This window comes from Ambystoma mexicanum, chromosome 8, assembly GCF_040938575.1.
Source record: "Ambystoma mexicanum isolate Mex_15411 chromosome 8, UKY_AmexF1_1, whole genome shotgun sequence".
NCBI classification, from domain to species: domain Eukaryota; kingdom Metazoa; phylum Chordata; class Amphibia; order Caudata; family Ambystomatidae; genus Ambystoma; species Ambystoma mexicanum.
In genome coordinates this window covers 1,194,816,984-1,194,837,142 of record NC_090929.1, presented here as the reverse complement: position 1 = coordinate 1,194,837,142, position 20,159 = coordinate 1,194,816,984, and the positions used below count along the sequence as shown (strand labels likewise).

The 20,159-nt window shown below is 47.3% G+C and overlaps 1 protein-coding gene across 1 annotated transcript in view; it reads left to right on the top strand.

Moving 5' to 3' along the window:
• Nucleotides 1-20,159, top strand: part of MINPP1 (multiple inositol-polyphosphate phosphatase 1) — a 609,776-nt gene that overhangs the window by 491,438 nt on the left and 98,179 nt on the right. The window lies entirely within an intron of this gene.

Sequence of the window (20,159 nt, the reverse complement as noted above, 5' to 3'; positions counted from 1 at the left end):
TGACTCTTCCAATCACTGGTAGGCAAAATCTGCCTTTTCATAGAAAGGGAAGACCTGGCAGAGTAGGCTAAACCCACCTGGAGCCCTGCTTTGCGTCCCTTGCATCCCAGACTTTGGAAGAATTGCAAAGCTTGAAACTAGTCTGCATCCTCTTGGAACTACTGCACCTGCCCATGTATTCTACCTTGCCTTGGGAGTGGGAACTCTGCAAAGATCTTCTCTGCACCACTGGGACCTCTTCTCGCTGTCTTGCTTCTGTTGGTCTTCAATACATATTCGGTTCTCCCTGGAAGGGAAGTCCAACCATTGTGCTGCTGAGGCCCTCATGACCCTATGCAGGGGTGAATCGATAATAAACTACTGCTCCTGTCTGGTGCTTCTCTGGGTTCCCCCAGCATAGTGGGATTTGATGTCGATCTGCCTTCATCCCATCTATGGGTTCATGATGTCTGACCTGACTGCTGGAAGAAGTCTCACATCCACAGTATGTGAGCCTCCTGCTCTAGATTTTGATGAATCCATGGATTTCGTCCCCTCTCCGTAAGGGGGAAATACCTTGTTTTGGAATGTGGATGGGAGTCCGCTATGGCTAACACATAAACCAGACTGGGGCGAGGCCTCACATACCCCAAGCCGGGGAGAGAATCCAAACGGCCCAAGATGGGTTGACGTGCCAGAGAACCCGAACCACAGTGAGGCCCCACAGTCCCGAAGCCGGGTTAAGAATACAAACAGCCAAAGATGGGCTGATGCAACAGAGAACCTGGACCACGGTCAGGCCCTTGATACCCCATGCTGGGGTGAGAATCCAAGCAGCAAAACATGAACTGAAGCAACAAAGAACCTGAACCTGGGCGAGACCCAACTTTACCCAAGCTGGGGTGTGAATCCGAGAGAGACAGATAATAAGTACCAAGAAGGGTTGAGAGAATGATTACCCCACAAGGGTGTGCGAAACCAGAGATCCCAGGATGGGGCGAGAATCCCAGGGCCCAGAGGGGGTCACCCACAGACCAACCCCAGGAAGGGCTGTACAACCTGAACCTGCAGGGAGGGGTAGGAGTCGAAAGGTTTCTGTACAAGGCCAGCCAAGGCTTGGCTACTCAAGAACTTTTGTAATTAAATGTTCTCATAGAATAGTGACATTGAACAGGGGGCCTACAGACTTTGACTATTTCTTCACCTACCCAGCAGGAAGACCAAAAGAACTTGTTGAACTATTTCATTGGCATTGTGGTTTGGGGCAGTAGGCCCAGAGACATTGACTGGTGACACATCTGAAGCCCTGCTTGGGGCACGAGGCCTTTTTGTACTCTTGATAGATGGAATCGGAAACCAGCCAGGGATGTGCCACTTGGCAAGAGGCTGCAAGTGGCTTTTGTGTTTTGATTAGGTTCTTTTTCTTTATAGTGGTTGGGTTAGGATCTGGCTAGATTAGGTTTTCTTATAGACGGCGGCAGGCAGGGTTTGTGTTGCCGACATCCTGACGTGTACGTTTTTTCCTTTCCTTTTCTAGTAGGGATCTGAGATAAAGGGTTAGTATAGGGTTTTGGAAATACGATAAAGCAATGAATGAGTCAACCACAACGAGTTGTCTTATTCCTGATTTTTACTTACCACAAGATCCAACATTGAGCTACATTGTCTTGGGTTGGTAGTTTTCTCATTCAAAGTCCATGGGGCGAGTTTGCTTAGATGTCTAAATTCCGCATGTTCCATGTGAAGTTCACCTGCAGCTGTCCTTGCCTTGCGATAGATGGACGAGCTTGGGTAAAGGAATCCTGTGTGGGCACCCCACTAAAAAAATGGGATTGGTAGTGTATTTTTTGAGGAACACTCAGTCTTATAATATAAATTGACTTAACTAAATGCTTTTCAAGCCTATGTTTTCGTAAGCTCAAGCCAGTTGTACGATAGCCACTTTTTGATCCATCCTATTAGTACGCCACATGATAGTGCTACTCACCCGTTAAAACGGTAGACATTGTACGAGGATAGGGCTTGTGCTTTTTTAGGATCAACAGTTGCGGGGAGATTGAGAGGGTTGTAATGTGTGTGTGGCATCTTTTTTTCAACACTCTAGTATTAATGCAGTTTCAAGGCAAAACTGTTGGGGGTAGTCTAAAGTGGTGTGTAGCCCATATGAGGTTACCAAGTTGTGTGTGTTTGTCTCCCTCTCTCTCCACATGTATGTTTATTGTGACGAATGCCAGGGTATTGTCACTGCTCCCATGGGAGGAGCCCCTTCCCATGAGGCCAGGGAGGTGAGGCTGCTACCTGATAGTCCCCTTGCGGGTGGTACTCAGCATCTGGATCTCATGGGGAGAGAAACCCTCTATGGGACCAGTGACAACAATCCTGGGAGAACATGGTATGCACCCCCTCCTTATCTGTCCTCACTCCTCTCACCTCACTCCACCCTCTATAGTTCCCCACAAGTCTATATATTTTTGTTGGGTAGGAGACCCCTCTACACAAATCTCACTGGGACGAGGAAGAGTGAGAGCTACCCAGATGGATTCATCACTGAGCATAGAAACGAGGGAGTGGGATCTAAATAAGGCTGGTAAGGGGGCAGTAATCAACAATGGATCTACAAAAATCCATGGGAGGAAACAGTGGGGATCATATCACCCAGTCTCAGGTGAGATGTGGAGTGGACAGTGTATGGACCTATGTGTTGGGGATGAGCCATTCCTTGAAGAGAACGGTCCTGAGCTCCTTCCTAAAACCTAGAAGTGAGAGGGCGAGAAGGATGTTGATGGGGAGGAGGTTCCAAAGTCTTGGGGCATAGACCGAGAAGGCCCGTCTTCTGTTTTCTCTACTTCCTGTAGTGGCAGAGTCTGCACATGTCTTTTTTTTTTAACAACTTTATTTATATTTGCTTACAGGTTATGCACACACATTAGTAACTTTCAGTTATATCGTCATACTACATATACAGTTCAATCGCCTTTCGTATTCAGGTTCTCCAGTTCACTGAGATCGGCCAGATATTGCTTGTATCGCACCCATGTGTTTCTGGGTCTGTTCTGCGGCGTGTCCGAATCAATATATAGTTCTTCAGTGTCATTAATCCACACCATATCACTGTTCCAGTGTTCTATTGTAGGGGGCTGCACATTCTTCCATCTCATTAATATGGCCCTTTTGGCTACGAGTAGACTCAGATTCAATAATTTCCGCTATGTTGAATTCAGTTTGCCTTCTGCCCCCAATATGCAAGTCCTTGGTGTCCATATCACGGGTTGGTCTGCCATCTTGTTTAGAGCCCCGCACACCTCTGACCAATAATGTCTCAATTTAGTGCAGTCCCACAGCATATGAAATATATTAGCATTTTCAGAATTACATCTTGGACAAGCCCCATTGGCTGTGGGATATATTTGCTTAAGTCTTAATGGCGTGTAATGAGTCCTGTGCACTATTTTATAGTGTTTCAATTTAAACCTCGAGTTGCATGATATCCCTTTAGTCAGTGCGCAAATCCCAGACCACTCTCGATCGTCGATCAGTTGCCCCAGGTCTTGTTCCCATCTTCCTTTAGCTGTGTGAGTTACCGCAGGGCGTGTTTGTCTAATAGTTTTGTACAGCGTCGAGGCAGTGATCTTCTGGGTGCCTCCTGTGAATATATAACCTAGTGCCATATTTATTTCTGGTTCCTCTGGGAACGTTGCGTAGATTCGTTGTGCAAGGGTTGCAACCTTATGGTATTGTATGTGTGTATTTTCCAGTATGTCCTTAATGTCCTCCCATGATATAAAGTGTTGGTCCAAAAACAATTTGCCCCATTGTGTGATCCCTTTAGCGCTCCAATGTCTTGCTATTTCACTGTCAACACTGAGTGGTGTGTATGGGTCTCCCCATATTGGCATACTTGGATGATATAGTTTACTGGCACCAAATATGTCAGCAATTCTGGATCATGCCGTGGTTGTGACTTTGGAGGGGTTGGTCGTGTTGTATTGCTTCGGGGTGGGTCTGGTCATCTTCTGCAGCTCCCCTATCACCTCTCTCTCTTGCGGTGACAGGGATGTGTCAGTAGGGTTAAGAAAACATGTGGCCCATCTGGCCGCTTGTTGTGCCTGTGCTGTCAAGTAATAGAGTTCTATGTCAGGTGCCATCAGTCCTTCCCTTGAATATGTGTCTGTCAAGACTCTCCAGCTTAGTCTGGGGTGTCCGCCCCAAGCAAAAGTTATGCAGGCGCTATTGATTTTGGCGAACAGAGCTCGGCCGGACCACACCGTAACCGTGCGAAAGAGATAGAAAAGTTAAAGCTATTCGTTCTGCCATTGATATTGGGAGTACATTCCATCGTTTCATTTTTGCACACAGTGTTTCCCCTAGTGTCGTGTAATTCAATGCTCGGGATAGTTGGGCCGTTCTGGCTATGTGGGCACCCTAATATACTATGTGTATCGGCTTCCATATAAGTCTGTGAAGGTTCCGGGGCTGTGGTGTGGCGTCTGTGAGCGGGAATATTTCTGATTTGTGGGGGTTGAGGCGCAATCCCGAGTATTCACCGAATTTCACAACCTCTGCTAGGACCCTGCCGAGCGTACTGTCTGGGTTTCTGAGATATAAAAGTATGTCGTCCGCATATAGCGTTACAATGTGCAATTTGCCTTCGAGCCATATCCCACACGAGCTGTAGCGTGATCTGAGAATATCTGCTAGTGGTTCTATAACTAAGGCAAAAAGCAAGGGGGAGAGCGGGCAACCTTGTCTGGTACCTCCCAACAGTTCCAGCATGTCCGTGAGGACTCCATTCACTCTATCATCGCGTGTGGCCGCGTATATAGCACTTGAATCCACCTTATGAATTGTGGGCCGAACCCATAGTTTCGTAGCTCTCCAAAAAGAAAGGGCCACAAGACTGTGTCAAACGCTTTTCTCATATCTAGGGATACCGCTATCCCCTGAGTGGTAGCGGGTATTGAGGTCATTATCTGATGGCATCTTCTAATATTTGTGGCTGTGGACCTACCCATTATGAACCCGGCCTGATCTTCTTGTACCATATATGGCATGTATGGTGTGAGTCGCGTTGCTAATATTTTTGCCAGGATTTTGGCATCTGTGTTTATTAATGATAATGGGCGGTATGATCCACATTCTCCCGGGGGTTTACCAGTCTTAAGCAAAAGCGTGATTATTGCCTCCCTAGTGGTTTCGGGTAGTTCTCCCATTTCCAACGCTTCCCTCCAGATAGCGTATAGTCTGGGTACTAGGATTTGACTAAACTCCTTATAGAATTCTGCTCCTAGCCCATCTGCGCCCTGAGCCTTTCCATTGGGGAGGGCTTTTATCGCTTCGTATATTTCAGCCGCAGTGATGGGTGCCTCTAGTACTTCCCTAGTTGATTCTGAAATAAGCGTTGTTGGTATTTTGGAGAGGTATTGTTCTCAGTATCTGTGCCCTGGGGGGAGTATAATTCTTTATAGAAATTATAAAACGTATCTTTCACTTCATTCTGGTTAGTGGACATCGTACCGTCTTCTATTTGTATACAGGGTATACTAGTGGGTCCCCTTTCTCCACGCACTGCTCTGGCCAATAATTTCCCTGGACGTTCCCCTTCCCCGTATCTGCGTGCTGCTATGGGTCTATCCAAATATCTCATCTCTTGGTCTGCCCCCTCTCGATATTCCTCCAGTTTGTCCTTAATTTCAGTGCCCAATTGAGGGGTCGGGGTCGTGGCATACTGGGTTTGTAGAGATGTTAATTGCTTCTCGAGCCTCTCTAATCTAGCTCTAATATCTTTGAGGATTCCCCCTTCGATGGATATCGATTGGCCCCTTATACAAACTTTAAATGCTTGCCACAGTATGGCCTGAGTTGAGACCGATTGCTCATTGATCTCAAAATAGTCTTGCGCATATTGCGCCATTGAATTTTTATATACTATGTCCCTAAGGGTTTAAACCTCCATGGTAGTCTTGGCCTGACCTTGTCTGGGATTTGCAATGCTGGTTGTATCGGGAATGGTCGGAGTAAGTTCTAGGGTATATGTGAGATTTCGTTACCCAGGCCATGCTATCTGTATCTATTAACCACAAGTCAATCCTAGAATGCATATCATGGACTGTGGAATAGTATGTGTATTCTCTGCCATTGGGGTTTAATGTTCTCCAAACATCCTTTAATTGTAGATCTGTCATTTGTATGATTTTCTGTGCCGCCTTGCATAGTGTTCTGGTTTTGTTGACGTACGATCCATTTGCACGTCCAAAATAGTGTCGAAATCCCCACCACACAGCACCCGAGCAGTAGGATATCTCGCTAACCTTTCAAACACCATGGAGTAGAACTCCGGTTGGTCAATATTAGGGCCATATATGTTTAGAAAAACGATTTCTTTATCATAAAGCACACCAGGTACTATAACATATCTCCCCTCAGGGTCGCATTCAGTCCCATTACAAACAGAAGCGTTTTGTGTATTAGTATCGCCGCCCCCCTCGCCCTAGTGGAGTGAGTCGTGAAGCATTGATGAGTTCCCCAATTCGCAATCAACAAGTCTGCACATGTCTTTAATTCTGGTGAATCATAGGTCTCTATAGATGCTAAGTTTCTCAAGGTGACAGCCTTTTATATGATGCAGCAGGATTTGAAAATTATACAGGCTTGCAACGGGAATAGTGCAGTTTGATGACGGTCGGGTTGATGTTGGTGAATTTGCAAAGTCCTTTGAGTTGTGCTGCAACATGCAGGACACAACTCAGGGGAGTCAGGGTAGTTGCCGGAAGGCCTTCCAAAAGGGCAGTGCCACCATCCAGGTGAGAGAGGATCAGGGTTTGGACAGTAGATCTGACGTTGTTTTCTGAGATTATTATTCGCAGCAGAGAAAGTTGCGACCAAGCTGTTTGTATTCATTGCTATGTGCTGTTGAAGGAACAATGTCTGTCGATATGGAGCCCAAGGAACTTGGTGCAGGTGGTCAGCTGGAGTGTGAAGCCTTCGAGGTGCATAGCAGAGAGCCAGGTCTTGATGTCCGTGTGTTCGGTGTTGGTCTGCAGTAGGAATTCAGTCTTGAAGTGATTGAGCTTCAGGTAGGCACTGAACATTCACAACAGGATCAGTATGAGGCAGGCCTTGAGCCTGTGGATGTCTTGGATGGAGGATATCTTGAGGTAGAGCTGTGTAATCTGCGTATTAGAGGATGTTGTATGTAGCAAGGAGGGTTCCAAGTGGTTCCATGTAAAGTTTAAAGATCACATAGAAGAGGATGGATCCTTACAGGACTCCACAGGAGAGGGGTAGAGTTGGTGATCTGGAGGAATCCCACTATACAAACTAGTAGCGATTAGCAAGGTCTGATTTGAAACAGCCGAGGAGGATCTCGCTGATCCCCATGCAACAATGTGGATTGTCAGTGAGTGTCTGGTGGTCTATTTTGTCAAATGCTGCAGAGAGGTCAAGGGGAACCAGGAGGCAAGGATGGCCATCATCAAGAATTTTAAGGACATCGTCGATCACCTTGATGGTCGCTGTTTCTGTGTTGCATCTGGGAGGGTGGGCAGGGCAGTGATGATGTTGATGTAGTTGTATATTCCGTTTCCTGTGAGTTGGGTCTTTTGTGTGCTACGTGAGGTTCAGAGTGTTGAGAAGCAATGTGGAGATCTTCTTTCAATTACTTGGTAGTTGGGTTGCCGGGGATGTTTAAGTTACAGAGGAAGATGTTGTTGGCAGGTGAAAGAGACATGCTGGTGACCACGTCTGTGAAGTCTTCGATGAAGGAGGGCTTGGGCTTGGGCTTGGGAGGTGTGTAGATGAGGTAAAAAGTGACACTGTCCATTGGAGAAGCGGGAAGTGGCAGGAAAGACTATCGAAAGATCCAAGGATGGTTATGTCCAGTTGGGTGCATGGCTATAATGCCTTGTAAATGATGATGAGGCCTCTACCAACCTTGTTAAGATGGTCTCATTGAAGAATTCTTTAGCCGTTGGAGATGTGGACATCTAGGATGTAGGTGGAGATGGATGTCCTCCAGCTCTCAGTAATGAAGATGGCTTCTGTCGTGTGGTGATGAGGTCAGCGTTGTCAGCTGCATGGTTGATTGCTGAGCGGACATTGGCGAGCATCAGTCTTCTTGTATTTGTGGATGAGGGAGTGCTGATGGGGTTTATAGTGACATGAGTGGGATCGTTGTAATGCGTTGTCCGTGATGTTGCTGGTGGGCAGCGTGGTTAGTGATGAATGGTGATGGTAGGTATGGGAAATACATATTTGAGTGAGCTTACCTGATGTCAGAAGAGCAGGGGTCTGAACAGGTAAAAACATGAATTGACCTGTCCAGGACAGGTGGAAGTTGGTCAGTCCACTGCCCTAACGGCCCTGAAGGCCAGTGTGGTGGGGCCAGAGGTACAAGCTCCCGACGGAGGTGGGAGAGGTGAGGGAGTACAGACTCTGTGCCCTCAGGCTCCTTCCTCAGCCATTATGGGAAGCCCTGATAGAAGATATCCTCTGATCAAGGGAATACCCTTCCTCCATGGAATCTCTACGTCTCCTGTCCCCTCCCAGGCCCTCTGCACAGCCCTGGCTTCTCATTTCATCTCTAAAACTCAGGAAGTCCTTTCCTCTCCCTTCCTCCCTCTACTCCCTGTTCTTCCTCTGGCCCTTCTTCGGCCACCTCTCTTCCTTCCTTCCCTTCCTTTCCCCTGTTCTCCTCAGACGAGGTTTCTAGACAAATCCGATCTATGCAAGTCTCGTCAAAATAGGTTCACCCCTGTTCCTCCAAAAACATCATGGACCACATTGACACCCTGGCTACTGCACCAGCGGATTTCTGCAACCACCCCTTCACCACTGGAGTCTTCCCCTCCCTTAAGCACTTCCTTGTGCACCCTCTTCTTAAGAAACCCTCTGCCGACCCTTCCTGCCCAGCTAACTATCGTCCAATCTCCATCACTCCTTTCTTGGGCAAACTCCTGGACAAGCTGGCCATCTACCAGCTTAATCTTCACACTGAATCTGTTGGTTGTCTCCATGACCATCAATCTGGCTTCAGAGCTGCCAAAAGCACGGAAACTGCTCTGCTGAAAATCGGTGAAAACCTGCTCTCCAACATCGATTCCAACACCCTCTGTGTCACCATATTACTTGATTTCTCTTCTGCCTTTGACGCGGTCAACCATGCCATCCTGCTCAACCGTCTCCGTGATAACCTGGGTACCACTGATCAGGCCCTGGCTTGGCTGACCTCCTTCCTCTCCATTCAACCCAACAGGTCCAACTTGGGTCCTTCCTCTCCTCTATCTTGATCTCTACCTGTGGTGTTCCCCAGGGGTCTAACCTCTCTCTATGGCTGTTCAATCAATCCCTGGCACTCCTTGCCCACCGCATTGCAGCTCTCTGCCCCAATTTTCAGTGCTATGCGGATGACACAACTCCCTTTCAGGCTCCCTTCCGCCACCTCTTCTCCTTCTCTCATCTCTGACTGACTGTCTGCCATCCTGGAGTGGTGTGCCGCCAATGATCTCTGCCTTAATGCCAGTAAGAACGCGATTCTCCTCATCGGCACACCTGTTCCCTCCTTTCCTGCCACTCTCTGGCAGGCCTCTCTTGGCGCTCTTCCTGCTCTACCTATGAGGCTAAAAACATTGTGGTCATCTTCGACTCCACACTTTGCTTCTCTTCCCACATCTCAGACGTCTCCAAGAAGTCACACTACCAGCTGCACCTCCTCAGAGGTATTCTTCCTTTCCTCTCCTTCCCCCAGAAGCTCACTTTCTCGACAGCTCTGGTTCTCTGTAGGCTGGACTACTGCAACAGCCTCTTTCTAAATCTGCCTGCCTCTACTCTCCGCCCTCTGCAACTCATTCAAAACATGACTGCGAGACTTGTCCTGACCTCAAGCCCAGGGATCATATCTCTCCAGGACTGAAATCTCTCTGCACTGGCTTCCAGTGGCGGCGAGGATTAAGTTCAAAACCCACTGCATTGTCCACACAGCCTTCTGGGGCCTGGGACCTCCATACCTTCAACTCTCTCTTCCTTCTCGAGCTCTTCGATCATCAGCCTGCAACTCCCTCAGGGTCCGTCACTTCTCCGAGCGGCGAGTTGGTGGTAGATCTCTTCTTCGGCTGGGGCCTCCCTCTGGAACAGCCTCCCTGCCTCTCTGAAACTTGAGGAGAACCATCTCTGGTTCCGGAAGCACCTCGAGACCTTCCTCTTTGCTTCTGTTTTCTCTCCCTCTCTCCCCTGCTGATCTCCTGGCTGAAGCTGAAAGTGCACTGATTACCTGGCTACCCTCTGATCTCGGGTCCTGGTCCCCTCCGCACCAGTTGCACACCTGCACTGCCCCCCCCTGGCAACCCTTGCACTCGGGGACTGTTTCTGTATCCCTACAGCCCCTACTAGCACTGGACACTTGATGTCTGCACTTACCATTGCACCTGCCACCAGCTGGCCACACTTTTATTTATTTTCTTATTTATTTTACTGTTATCCTATATACTGCACTGGCTCCTCCCCTTTTCCCCTCCCCCTCTCCCCTGCACTTGCGCAATCTCAATGTCACCTGGCCTAGTAGGATCGTTGTCTCCGTCTTCCCTCTGTTTCCCCTCCCTTGCTTGTTACGCCTTGAAACACTTGTGTATAGGCACGTTATAAATGCCATATCAAATCATATCTGGCATGGCCCCTCCATAATAGCCTAGGTTCGACTTGGCTGCTGTGATGATCCCTCTCAAGCCTGAGAATGGGAACTCATCCTCAAACTCTGAATCTCTCGTTATTCAATCTGCGAGCTTCACAGGATAATCCAGCCGCTCGGGTGGGACCCACGGTGTCACACATCGGGGTCTGAATGACCCGCGCGCCCCCTCATCACGCAAGGTGAAACAGACCACTTTCAAGGTACCTACCAAAGTCCTGATGCTTCGCCACAGTATCCGACGTTTCTCAGCCCCTTACTTCTCTCAGTGGCGGTTACCCTGGAGATTGGGCTCAACAACATCAAAGGTATCGACAACCCAGCCTTTGCCTACAACTCCCAGGAAACCTACCTTTTCCGTGTAGTTCCGACTATTCGGAACGTGAGCTCTGACGGGCTTACGGCGCTCCGCCTCCTGGGTATATTAGGCACTGCAGCGGGAAGGATGCTGCTTCTGATTAAAGTTGCAACCGGCATCCGAAGTTTCGTCTTCTGTGCCTTTCCAATCATTGCCTTCCCGTGTACCAATTTTCCTGTTTTTCCAATTATGGACTGCCTTGAGACTTCTCAATTCTTCTGACTTCCTGTGTACCAGACCTTTGCCTGTTCTACGGTTTGCTTGCTTCCTGATTCTGTACTGTCTTCTGCCTACCTGTGTACCGGACTTTTGCCTGTCCTACGCATTGCTTACTTCCTGATTCTGTACCGTCCTTAGCCCGCCTGTGTACCAGATCTTGCTGCCTGTTTACTGGATTGCCTTCCTTCTGTCTTGAATTACCTACCACCGCTTTCAACTGGTTTTCCTCACCTTCCCAGCTGACTCCAAGTACTGGGTACTGTTTCCTTCTTCAATTCAAGTGTTCTTTTGTGGATTCCGACTCCATCCCGTTGTTTTGGATTTGCTCCCTCAAGTGTACGCAAGGACGCTTTGCTGATTATACACAAAGACTAATTTCTAAAAGTGCACACAGGGACGCCTTGCTAAGAAGTGTGCACCTACCCGTATCTAGTGCGCCCCTCGTGCCGCCCGGGTATAGCATCCTTACTAACCTTCCTGTTTATTGTTTTGTACCTCCGTTGTTCTAACCTGGATTGTTTAGATTATTTCAATTCCTGTTCTGGTAAGGCTTCCTTAACTTTCTTTATTAATTCCTATCTAAATCCTCAAAATAGAAGTTAATCTTTTTCTGTACTTACAGGGGAAATTCCATTTCTGTTCCTTTTCGATTACAAGGGGAGTGGGTGACCCAGGTACTTTTATGAGAGGTTTTTTTCTTGTAGTGGTCTTTGCTCTTCCCAAATATTTACCAATTGTCTTTTTCTTTTAGCTGGGTCCGTGGCGGTGTGTTCTCCCGCTCTTTTGGGTGATCGGTCTCTCGGTCTGTAATTTAGTGCAGCTGAGAGTCATATCATCAAAAAGAGCTTATTCCCTCAACAGAGAGGAGGCTCAGGTGGAGGCTCCATCTCGAGCTCTTCAAGCAACATCCAGTACTACCTTCCTGGTCGCTTGCCCGAGTCACTCGCCGGCTGGTGAGTAACACACTGGAATTGTGGCCACTAAGGACATCCAATTTGAGGAAGACTCTCCATACCTATAGGTGATCTTTAACCGTCCAGACTCCCCAGAGTAGGCCGTCTTGTGGCCCCCAGAGATGTGAATGAAGTCTCCACCCCATACCTTGTCTTTTTTGCCAACGTCCATTGTAGAGTGGCGCGGTTAGCTCAGGACATTGCAGAGCTCAATTCTATAAGACGAAACCAATGAAGGCTCAGTGACTTCGCTAACATTAACTGCTCTACTCTAAAGTGAATTGGAATTCCTGAAGGGATGCAGCATAACACTAAAACATCAACGCTAGGGAATACACCAATAAGTGACTTGGTATGGGGCAACATGGAGGCAATTGACTCTAACACAAAGATGAATACAAAGGATAACATCTAAAATATGACCCAGTTTCAAGAGGCACCAAATTCATTTGTGGCCCATGCATCGTTATCATCATCATGATCCCTTGAATCTCGAGTGAGCCGAACCCCTATGAGGAATGGACCGGCTAATTTACATCAAGCAGTGTCTTCCGGAGGAATATACCACATCCAAATCCAGAACCTGGTGATGGCAGCTTTGCATGTGACAATTAATCCCTTTGTAAAACTGTACGACACTCTGAATGAAACAATAAAGGACCAGGATACTCTGTTAGTGATAATTCACACCAAACCTATTTTTCTGGAATCCTCTTCAGGATCAGTACAGTCAAGGCTTGATAAGGAAGCAGATTGATCTGCTCAGTGGCAAGCCAGACATTGTGATCTAGCTAGAGGAGAGAAGGTGGAGAAAACCACTTTAACGGCTTCAATTTTGGAAATTTTGAAATGATTAATACACCAGAAAGGATTTCACGAGCTGGGTCTGATGGGAGCTAGTAATCAAGGGGCTTTGACCAGTGCCCTCACTACTGCTCCACCTCCCATGAAAACTACGGGACATCCCTGGCCTGATCCTCCCTATCTAGCCCATGATCCTGGTACACAGAGATCAAGAGAAGGAAATTGGGAGTGAAACAAGGAAGACCAAGTGAAGACTGGATCTGACTATGATCAACCTATAACTGTCTGGTCAGAACGAGTGGGGTCTGTCACTGAAATTGAGAACACTGTTGTAGTATCTAAGAATCTGCATTCCTGTGTGCTCAGAACAGAAAGTAGGAATCTCTTCTCTGTCTTTGGAAACCCAAGCATGAGTGACCAAGGATTAAAACCGGTTGTGAAGCAACAACAAAAAAAACAAAAAAACAACTGCTGTCCAAGAAAGCTACATCTAATGGCCCCAGAGCTTTTATGTGGAATTTTATGCTTCCCAGACCTCTGAATTTCGGAAAAGGCATCCCTGGAGTCTCCAGAGAAGTAATCATGCCCTAGTGTGTGTCTCAAGAGACTATAGGTCCACGTAACACAATGGATGAGAACACCCTCCTGCTGATGAACTTATCAACCTATTTGGATGAGATGAATGAGGCGGTGGAAGATAAGAGGGATTTAACATTTGAATTGGAGCAGAAGGATCGTTTCAGCGGAAATTATTGGTCCAACTCAATGTACATTTGTAAACCCCTGCCCCCCCTCCCCCTCCCCCCCTTCTCTACTCTAATTGGTCTGAAACAACTGGGGGTAGTGGTTCTACCCTCTATCAAACGCTGGAACTAAGGAGACAATCATTGATGGAGAAAAGAGAGCGAGCAATCGTACTTCCTTCTACTGTCACATGGCAAAGAAAAGAAAGTAGCACAAGGGGTCCTCTAGTTCTTCCAGCTTTCTGGCTCCATTGAAAACTCCAGGAGAGAGTGAGAGAGTGAGAGTGAGAGAGAGATATATATATATATATATTTCTGAGGCTTGTGGAATCTGCTTAGATCACATGCTGTGCATAGGCCGACATCTAGTGGAAGCTGCGGAGTATTACAGTTTGTTTTTCGAAAGTCGAAAATGGGCGTCGACACAGGCGTGCCAGTAATACTATCCCTAGTGTGACGTCCACTGTACCCAAGATCCCTCACGCGTGTAGGATCCTCAGATTGTTTTTTTCCGCCATACTGGTCGGAAGCATCTTGCGGAGTTCCCTGGCCTTAGCCATACTTTTGCTGTTATTATAATTTTAATTCTTATTCATTCCCTTCCCCACCCCAACGTCGACCCTCAACCTCGACGACGGCTGGAGAAGTCATCGACCGTCGACTGCTGCACGACGGATCTGGGCCTCGGTAGGCCGCTGGCCTCGGCCCGGGCCTAGTAGGCCGCTGGCCTCGGCCCTTACAAGTAGGGAGAGTGGGGGGTGGTACATACTCTTCACTCTTGATATATAGTTACATTTATATATATTCCTACACTTAGCAGCCCGCTGCGGGAAGGGATCACCTCAGACAGATGGGTGCTGTCAACAGTATCCGCAGGATATTGTATAGAACTACTGCAGCGTCCCCGGAATCATCCTCCACGACAAAGAGTGTACTCCCTAGAGCATCAAAGGATCCTTCTCGAGGAGATCGCCATTCTGCTAGAAAAGGACGCGATAGAACTCGTCCCAGGACACCAGGTAAACAAGGGTATCTATTCAACTTACTTCCTTGTGCCAAAGAAAGATTTGACAATGCGCCCAGTATTGGACTTACGGCCTGCCAACAAATATGTCAAGCCCCAAAAATTCCGTATGACCACGCTACAAGAGGTAATCCCCCTCCTAAAAAAGGGGGATTACATGGCAACCTTGGATATGAAAGATGCTTATTTTCATATTTCCATGCTCCCAGCGCACAAAAAGTACTTGCGCTTCAAGGTGGACAGTCGCCACTACCAATTCAAGGTACTGCCCTTCGGGATAGCTTCAGCACCAAGGGTATTCACCAAGGTACTGGCGGTGGCGGCTGCACACCTACGCAGGGAAGCAATCCCGGTGTACCCTTATCTGGACGACTGGCTCATAACGGGGGAAACCCCAGGAATTTGCAGGTCAAACATTCAGAGGACTATCGACCTCCTCCACGAATTAGGCTTCTCCATCAACGAGAAAAAGTCAAGTCTGGTGCCAAGCACCTCAAAACAGTTTCTAGGAGCTATCCTAGATACTCAGAAAGGATTGACCTTCCCTTCGGAAGAGAGAATTCGGAATATACTTCTGCAAATTCCGCATTATCAGTCAGATCAACAGATAACAGTACGCAAAGCTATGCGGTTACTGGGCATGATGGCGTCATGCATTTACCTGGTCCCCCACGCGCGTCTGCGCATGCGTCCCATGCAGGAATGGTTGGCGAAACAGTGGTCTCAGGCAAGTGGTCATTGGGACGATCTAGTGGTCGTTTCGCCAACACTCGTACAGAGCCTACACTGGTGGACAAGAGAGAATCTCGCAAAGGGGAAACCCTTTTACGATCCCGAAGTACAAGCCGTGGTGACTACAGATGCATGCCTGACTGGGTGGGGAGCTCACCATCTCCACCACACAGCTCAGGGTCTCTGGTCTCACTCAGTAGCCAAGAACCACATCAATCTGCTAGAGCTTCTGGCAGTATTCCGAGCGCTAAGGGCGTTCGAGCCCCATCTACTGAACTTGTCGGTGCAGATCAGGACGGACAGCACGACAGCCATGTTCTATCTGAACAAGCAAGGGGGGACTCGTTCGCCAAATCTGTCCAAGCTTGCCCAGAAAATATGGATATGGGCACTCAGACGGAACATCTTCCTGTCATCGCAACATGTTCCAGGGGAGCTCAATTCCCTAGCGGATGCTCTAAGCAGAAACTCCCTCCCAGAAGAACACGAATGGGTCCTTCACAGAGACGTAGTAGAAGATCTCTTCTCTCAGTGGGGTTTCCCCACTATAGACCTATTCGCCACAAGCGAAAACAAACAATGCCCAGGATTTGCATCCAGGTTCCCCCAGCCGGACTCCCAAGGGAATGCCCTGTGGATGAACTGGTCAGGGATGTTTGCATACGCTTTTCCACCAACTCCTCTCATCAGGAAGGTGGTGTACAAGATGAACAAGGAATCTATGACGCTCATCCTAGTTGCTCCCATGTGGGCGAGACAACCATGGTTTCCACACCTACGCAGGATGGCGGTGTGCGAACCCATCAGACTCCCAGCCTGGTACAACCTACTGTCCCAGCAACAGGGTCAAACAGTGCATCAGGAACCCAACTCTATGAACCTAGCAGCATGGCTCCTGAAGTCATAGAGTTTGGACATCTCAAATTACCACAGAGGTGTATGGACATTCTAAAGGAGTCCAGGAAACCAAATACAAGGCACTGTTACTTTGATAAGTGGAAAAGATTCGTTATCTGGTGCCAGAATAAACAAATCAACCCGGTTGATTGCACTCCTTCCAACGTTGTGACATACATGCTCCACCTGCTGGATGCAGGGTTGGTTTTTAACTCGCTGAAAGTACACCTGGCAGCCCTCTCGGCTTACACCACATCCCATAACAAGGTCTCGTGGTGGAAAGTACCAGTGGTTAAAGCCTTCATGGAAGGAGTAAAGAGACTTCACCCTCCTATTTCGAACCCACCGCCAGGATGGGACCTCAACGTGGTGCTAGCTAAGCTCATGGGACCCCCATTCGAACCCATGCATAAAAGTAGTCTCAAACACCTGACTTATAAAACGGCCTTCTTAGTAGCCATTACCTCCATAAGAAGGGTCAGTGAAATTCAGGCTCTGTCAGTGCAGGATCCTTTCTTTACTATCCACAAGGACAAACTGGTTTTACGCACACACCCTAGGTTCTCACCTAAATTCATATCCAAGTTCCATGTAAACCAGTCCATCGAGCTTCCGGCTTTCTTCCAGAACCCGCAAGGCTCGGCTGAGGTGAAACTACACACCCTAGATGTGCGTAGGGCGGTCCTATACTATGTAAATAAAACCAGACCGCTAAGGAAAACAGATCAACTGTTTGTCTCCGTAGCTACAGGCAGAGAGGGGGATCGCGTCTCTAAGGGCGCTATCTCGAAGTGGATTATCAACTGTATACAGCTGTGTTACTCTCTTTCTGACAAGACTCTGCCTTTTACGCCAAGGGCCCACTCTACTAGAGGCATTGGTGCCACTCTGGCTTTCATTGCAAATGTTCCCCTCGACACCATTTGCAAAGCGGCTACTTGGAGCTCTATTCACACTTTTACTCAGCATTACTGCATTGACACTCATTCCAAGACAGATACACAAGTGGGACAAGCGGTTCTAAGACACCTGTTTGCTCATGACCCTTCTCACATCCCACCTCCTTCTTCTGGTACTGCTCGCTAATCTATGCACAGCATGTGATCTAAGCAGATTCCACAAGCCTCAGAAGGGATACATTACTCACCGTAATCGTATTTCTGATGCTTGTATCTGCTTAGATTCACATGCGACCCACCCTTCCTCCCCTCCGAGAGAAGGCGCATGATTGCTTGTAGTCTTACCTTTTCTGTCTATCTGCTTGGATTATCTGTACTCACGCTACTCCTCATGCTTCCTCATGTCAGAAAAAATACAATCTGAGGATCCTACACGCGTGAGGGATCTTGGGTACAGTGGACGTCACACTAGGGATAGTATTACTGGCACGCCTGTGTCGACGCCCATTTTCGACTTTCGAAAAACAAACTGTAATACTCCGCAGCTTCCACTAGATGTCGGCCTATGCACAGCATGTGAATCTAAGCAGATACAAGCATCAGAAATACGATTACGGTGAGTAATGTATCCCATATATATATATATATATATATATATATATATATATATATATATATATATATTGGAATTTGTAAACGAAAGCCGCCTAGACTGGGTGATTCTGCACTCAATATTGGTGAGAAACACTCTCTTGGAAGCTTCTCTTGACTTCCTTCCTCTGGCCTTCAAGTTTTCTGATGGCTCCCAATTTAAGTCTCAGGTCTCCAGGAAGCTTGGTGCTAACCAATCGAAAGGCTTGCAGGAGGAATGCCCATAAATAGTCTGGCCCAAAAGTGTCTTCTACAAGACGAAGGTGAGATCCACCCATTCCATGTTGGCGGGGGGAAGCAGTTACAACTCTGAAAGTTACCTTTGACCGAGCTAAAGGTGAAGAAAGAATGGTGAAGATGAGCCAGAAAAGAAGTAGGCATACAGGGCCTTTGGCCGACTGGTCTTGGTTGGCAAGCTCCCTGGCTCAGGCCCAGGATCTATAACTCCCAGAGTTACAGAAAGGTGTCTGCCTACATGTGGCCTCATGGAATACTTGAGGTGTCATGCATCTTTTCAATGAGGAAGGACTGAACTTCTCAAACTATGACACATTGTGCATGCAGAAACCTGGTTGTCTTCCAAGACGATTTGTGTGGGCTTTGAAGTATGTCTTAACCCGGCCCAGGTAAGACCAGTGGGAAGACCCTCAGTGGGCCTTTTGACGTTGGTGAAACTGGGTCGGCACCATAAGATTCTCGAAACGAGCAACCCAAATCCTTTTGTTCAGCTGGTGTTATTGAATTGGGAGAGGGTTCCTGTTAAAAGCTCATGGTTACTAGTTCTGTTCAACCTATACCAGAACCCTGCGTGGATTGGGGAAGATAAACTTGTGGGGACTGTAACTCATCTTATAGATGACTTTTGGGTGGAACTGAAGGATCCCACTTAGTCATCTGTGTGGATCTTAATATAAGGTATATGGACAAAATGGGGATAAGGCTGCCAAAGACTTCCTTGTCTTTAAAAGCAGCTCTATGGGTATCGCAAATTAAAAGAGCACAATGTTTGTATGGTGAACGGCTGACTAAGAGGTGATATTCCGGGCAGTGCTACGTGGTCCTGTGGTTCCCAAAAAACTCCTCTAGACTATTACTTCATATCAGGTGGTCTATTCAAATGTCTGCATACTCTAACCATTAAATCAATGGTAAATAGTTACGACTATTTGTTAAGTCTAACCTACAAAGGTTTGGAACAGGAATGTGGTGATCTGAAGGTAGATGAAATGCATCTAAACCGGGTGGCAACCAATTACGAATACTCCGAAGGGAGGTCCGAAAGGTTACGGGCCAGTATAAACACGCCCTGCAGTCTTGAAATTTGGGGTTAGACTATTCAAGTATCTTGATGAGTTTCAAAATGAAATCCAATACGGGTGTTAGACAAGATTTCAAGAGATTGCATTATCTGAATAAAGATCTGAGAGAGGCGAAGAAAATCTTTAGAGCCGATCGTCGTAGTATAGATCGACTACAGACTGGTGATAAAATTGCTCTAAAAATAAACGAAAGCAGCAATACAGGAATTTGCTGCTAGGTACTAAAGCCCAATGCTTCCAAGTACTGATGAGGATAAGTTCTAATAAGAACACACACGACCTCTGGGCGCTGCTCAATAATAATGTAACATTCCAACTGGCTACTGTTATCCCAGCAGTCTCAGAGAAGGCTTGTATTAGATATTTTACTGATCTCTTTGCCTGCTCAACTGCAATAGACCTGGGAAGCCCGGGAAAGGCTAATATTCCTTGGTCCATTGAGTTTGAGCAAGATGACATAGTTGTGTTCATTAAGAAGCTGAACCCCTCCAGAGCTGCAGGCCCGGATGGCCTAAATAACAGCATGCTTAAATAGAACTTGGAGGATTGGGCTGATTTCTGCTGGGTTCTGGTCAATCAAATCCTTCATGCAAGAGAGATTCCTCCCTCTTGGAGGGCTGAATTGATCATACCTATCTTTAAGAAGGGCGATAGAGATAACACTAAAAATTATAGGCCCAGCACTCTTTTAGATACCCTTGGGAATATTGTTGCGTATATTCTGTGGAGACACCTAAAAAAGTGGGCGATGCATTCAGGGCATTTTTACAAGACAAGCCAGGCTTGTCTCAGGGTTAGGTACCTATCTCAATCTGTTTCTGCTAAATATTTTGAAGTTGAGGGCGATCAAGAACAAACAGAGTATATCTAGGATTTATTGATCTTGAGCAAGCCTTTGACAGT